Source organism: Elaeis guineensis, chromosome 10 (assembly GCF_000442705.2).
Source record: "Elaeis guineensis isolate ETL-2024a chromosome 10, EG11, whole genome shotgun sequence".
Classification (NCBI taxonomy): Eukaryota; Viridiplantae; Streptophyta; class Magnoliopsida; order Arecales; family Arecaceae; genus Elaeis; species Elaeis guineensis.
The window spans coordinates 17,060,585-17,066,584 of record NC_026002.2 but is presented as its reverse complement, the minus strand read 5'-3'; positions in this window follow the sequence as shown (position 1 = coordinate 17,066,584).

Below are 6,000 nucleotides of genomic sequence, written 5' to 3'. Positions count from 1 at the left end.
AAATAAAAATGGGGCAGCAATTCATAGATCAACTGGTGCCCATGGGTGAAAGCTTGCACCAGCTGCTTGTTTACAGGGTAAATCTTATTCTAGTTTAGGGGAGCTCAACCAATAGCAAAGGAAAAGGTCTTGTTGCACAATGAGTGACGAGTTTTTTGAGGTTGAAGCTTGAATTAAGATTTGTTATGTTCCTCGTGCTAGGTAAGTTCCATGACAGGCTCACAGCTGTGTTGATGGGAAAACAGCTCTTTTTTTTTTTTTTTTACATGCTTCTTGACAGGGTTTCAATAATATTGATTCCCCAAATGATGAAGATCCCCCAAAACCTATTATTCTATTCTGAGCTATGGAGAAAAGAAGTTATTGCAGATTTAGACCATTGTCACTCATTTTTTTCCCAATAATGGTCCACTTTCAAATTTTCATATGGTTCTGCTCCTTGCCCTGTCGATAACTCTAAGCATTTGTTATTCTGCAATAACAAAATAAATATATATATATTTTTATAAAATATATGTTTTTGCTAGCTAGAAAACATTTTTTTAGACCAAGGCAATTTTTTTTTTTTCCAAAATTTTAACATCAAAAATTTGTGCATGGTAAATAAAGAGTAATCTAAATTTGTAAGAGGAAAAAAATTAAACCGGACCTTGCAAATCCTCCACAAGATCATAAAATAAAAATAAAAAATAAACACATTTCCCTACATTTGGGCAAAAACAGCTGTAGAGAGGTTATAATAACATAACAGCTAGGTATTATACTATAAAATAAAAATAGAAAACATCTCATCATAAAAACTATGTGCAGGAATAAGCATATAAAAACTTACTCTATCATACCAATGTGCATCTGGTAATACTCTTAAATCATTCAAACTTTTAGCTACTTTTGTAATACCCATGCTTCCCTTCAACCCTGATGAATTGCTCTCTTCTCCTGCACTCAGACTTCTCCCGTCTCAATATATAACTCATTAAAAGTCTCAGTTACATGGAACCTATGCTTCTATACCTCTCTTCTGGAATCCCAATGATCAAAAGTCTTAGGGCACGGCATCTGAAAATAGTATTTGATCTGTTGGCCCTTGGTGTACTGGGGTGACGTACACATCCCAATTATATCCGCCCATATGGTGAGGAGGAGGCCGCCCCTTCATCCAAAGTCAGCCCCGGAATCGAATATTCTACAGTAGGGGTTGGGGCCTTATAGTCATGCTCAGAGGAGGTAGATGCGCCAGATCTCTCCCCTCCAATTTTTTTTTTTTTAGCAAAAAAAAAAAATCTTAGGACCTATTTGGGAAATCTAGCATGGTTGGCTGAACTTCTCGCAGGGGCAGGCCTATTGGCTGCCGAGCCTTATACTTGTGAAGCCCATTCAATCTTACCAAACCGTCTGTAGGAAGTAAAAAAGAACGTACGAAGATTTTTTTTTTAATATATATATATATATATATATTTTTTTTTTTTTCTCACACGATTTGGGCTCAGGAGAGCATACGTTGATATCTGCTAGAGCTGGTAAAATATGATCCGATCAACCAACCGATCCGTATTCGACCCGCATAAAAAATTTAGATTAGACTAAATGGGTTCAGATTATAAATGGATTGATCCATTTAATCGTTTAATAATTGAATCGGATATGGGTTTTAGATATCTGATCCGTTTAACTCATTTAATATTTAGGTTGGGTTGAGTCAAATAACCCATTTAACCTATTTGACCATTTAACCCATTTTAACCTGTTTAACCTATTTAAGATCCGTTTAACCTATTTAAAATATATTTAACCTGTTTTTGACTCATTTAATTTGACCCATTTAATCTGTTTAACTCGTTTAACCTGTTTAACCTAACCTAATTTAACCTATTTAATAAATGGGTTAAACGGATCGGATCGGGTTACCTGTTTAATAAACAGGTCGATTCATATTTAAATTTTTGACCTATTTAATAAACGGATGGATTTGGATTAACCATTTTATAATCCGATCCGTTTATGACCCAATCATTTATGACCGATCCGACCCATTTGTCACCCCTAATTTCAGCCTTATTCAAATAGACTGCCTACTCTATAAATCCAACAGGAATTGCGCCCAATCCTGCTTGATTTTCTAAACAGGCCCTCAATGGGATGAGCTACCCTCCAGCCTTGGTTAATTCATTTGATTAAAAGAATTGATTAGTAACCTGTCAAATATTAGTGAGCATATCAACAGCATCTAACCAATTAAGCTACTGGGATAATGGATGAAGGATGCCATAAATTTATCCTATTTAAATACAACAACATTTAGAGCAATTAATAGTCTCCTACAAGCACTCCAGGAGCGTCTAGAATAAAACAAAATGCATCCAGCTATTTATTCCAGCATTCATCCATAATCCATTTTAAATCCAAAATTAAAATCCTAATTTTTGTCCAAGGACAGAGTCTAAGCATAAGAAGCTGCTATTCAAACATTCAAGTATGATCCTGTCTATATCTTTTCTAGAATTACATCAGTTATGTATTTTTTTTTTTCAATGGAACTGAAAATATCCAATGACATTTTGAAAGCAAAACTTTTGTGCTTGAAAGAGTAGAAGATTTTGAGAATTTGCTCGTCCTTCCATCTCCCTGTATATTTCGCCATCCCTGATGGGATGAAAAAACTGCGCTGGGAGCTCGCTGAGTTGTTGGAAGATTTGATGACTTTTCCAATCAAATGGTCTTAGCTTATTGCCTCTCTAGAATTAATATGGTTTTACATGGATGGAAAGTTCATTACATAGGGAAAGATTTCAACTTTGATTTCTATAACCTATTTCCATTGCCAGTGCCTAGTTAAATCTAATGGGCATATCACTATTTTCAACATCATTTTTTCCAAACTGACCCAGCCTACTAGTTTCCACACAGTAAATATTCCAGAGCTATAAATAGCTTTCCCTGCAAAAGCTTCCAACTTAGTCTTCTTAGCTTTATACAATAACTTGTCTGGCTTCTCATGTACTCTGGGCCACCACACATATATTAACTGAGAGTTTGGCAAAACTGATTTCCTAAGAGTGGATCCAAAGTCTTATATTTCATGGATGTGTCTTGTTACCAGTCTGTGGATAATAGTTTTCTGCAATATTGGAAGACTTGTTAGATAAAACATTTTAGATGATCCAACTTAATCACAAGTTCTTTCAGGTCAGTAAGTTGCCAAGTGAGACCACTACAGGAACAATTTGAAGAAGTATCACTTTTTTCATTCCCTGCTGTACATCACAGAGATGCACCGGCGAGATGGAGACTTAATCTACTTCTGTGTAAAAACCTTCTTTTCAAGGATTCTAGTCAAGTGACTAAAATGAATCAAAATTGCATCATATGTGAGGATTATAAGGTATGTATTTAGTCCCACATCATTATTCACTGGAAAGATCTCAGATATTTATATGGGATTAAAGAACTCAAATAATATCTTCTGACTAATTTTTTCGATAGATTTAGATTGTTATAAATGGTATTAGAGTCGATCTAGCCATAGCCTATATGGACCAAGAGATACTATAGTGCGGATTCATTAGGATTAACCACGGCCGATCATGATATATGTGAGGGCTGTGTTTGCTAGGAAGATCATAGATATTTATATAGGACTAAAAAATCCAAATAATATCTTGTGGCTAATGAAATCTTGAATTGTCACATCATGTTTTGATTATTTCTACCTGATGTTAATCCCATTGCCCACTATTTTACTACCGATAACAGAACTATAATTTGGTGCTGCAATATTCACATAAATTTCCACAGTTAGTGCGGTGTGAAGTCCTATTTAATATTGATGAATCCTTACTGAGAATTGCCATATTAACCTTGAAATAGGCATATTATGAGGAAGTATAAGGGCTAAGACTATTCACCTCTTCATTGTTTGTGGTCTTATTGTAAGGGATCACATGATAGTAATAACAAAAAGCAGAAAAAGTGTAGTTTCAGATGTGATTCAGGTGGGTCTTTCCTTGCAAGGATTATAGTGAAAATACATGTGGGTTACCGTTGAAGGGTTAAGATTGTTTTCTGTATTCCAAGGAATGAAGCCAAGGAGATTTGGGCAGTGGAAGATAGAATGCAGGATCAATGCAGGTCTCATACTTTTACTGGAAAAAATATAGCCACAAGATTGAGAAGTAGTAGACACCATTTGCCTCTCATTTCCATCAGAAAAAGAGAAGCAGCAGACATCCAGGCGTACTTCAAAAAATTAAAGTGGGAATTGATCTGAAAGTTCATGCTGTGCCTCTTCAAAAGGTCAGTTTACTGCAATCTGCTGTTTTTATTTGAAATCAAAGATGATGAAGGGCAAGTTTATTAATCTAGTGTTGCCTGATAACCTAATAAGTAACCTCTCATCTTCTTTGGCTTGTCCTGCTTTACATGTGCTTAAATAATAATTATTTGTGGTTTTCCAAACCATGAGAATTATTTTCTATGGAAGGCCTTGCAAGTGCATTGTATGACCAATTATGGGCATTGGATGAGGGAAGCTGGCAATGCCTCTCCATAGATGCTTCAATGGTGTTTTAAAGACCTAGTGGGCTACTACTTTTGCTTTGCTCCACTCTGTTTGCATTCCATCTCGTTACTTGTGACCGAATTGTTGGGTTCCTTTTTTTGTAGAGCATACGTTGTGTGGTCTTAGTAGACTTGGTCTGCCAACCACAGCCAAGTGATTATTTTTATATTTTTCTTGACTCAATCTTCTCCCACTTGCTGGGATTTCCATACCCATTCTTGACCAAATCTTCCCTCGTATGGAGTGAAACAGAATCATGTTTGTTTCTTTCAAAAAGTTGACACTGAGGGGCCATAGAGAACCGAGGCAAACAATTTTTAGTTTAGGTGAACCTAAAAGTTTCAAACTTGTCTCAAAATTTCCATGAAAAAAACAAACATTGAATGCAATTTTCTATCTCAACTTAAGGATCCATAACAGTTGCTGATACATGGTTCTAATTAGACTTGAATGCCAACTACTACTTGGACTTCTCTTTGTTGACAGCAACAAGCTCCATGATCTTAAAAGAGTGTAATTATTCTTTGCATCAAGCATGTTTGGTCCCACAAAATCTATTTCCACATCCATTACATCATCCAAATCTTCGATCGTCGCCGGTGGACCTAATCTGCCACCAACATGCTTAATAAAGTATTAAACCTCTCTAATCCTTCTATCCACAAACCCTTTCTTGAGAAAAATTAAAGAAAACCACATAATTGAGTGTACTAGAACTCATCATTATGGAATAAAGCTTTGTCCTCTTTGAATCCTATTCTACTTGAAGGGAATCCAAGGTACTTTAATAAGAGAGTTGGCTAATGTGTCCTTGGACGCAAACCTGCACAAAATGGATGCTGAGTGGATTGTCACTGGAAGAAAGGCTTCCCATTCATTTTTGAATTTCTTTTCATCACATCCAGTTCCTTCTGGGTGGGATTGCATTAAGAAGCTTATGTAAAGCTCTGTTATCATAGCCAATCCATATAATATTTGGTGCGGTGTGCAAACAAGCAATTGACCAATGGGAAGCACTCATCCACATCACTGGCCTTAAACCTTTTTTTCCTGTGTAGGTGGATGACTGACATGGATCTTATCCATCATCTGGATTTTATAACCATGCGAATTCACCAAGAGACAACAAGGAATGGTTGAAAACAAAGGACCAATAACTATAGTACTTCAACTATTTCTTTTTATTTTTTTACATGTACACATAGAAGGCAGCGGCCAAAGTGGACATGAAACGTCCCAAATCCTGATGGGAAGGGAAAGTTGAGCAAGTACACGCTTGGGGAATTGTCAACCCACGCACACCTTCAGGTCCATACTCTTACCTGGCTTGAAAGCAAGGACTCCTTGTTTTCCTCAATTCTTGCACTTGTCTCTGGCTTTCCCTGGAGCTTTTATGACCAGATATTGACCCGGAGGCCAATAATAACCACACCGAGAAGGAA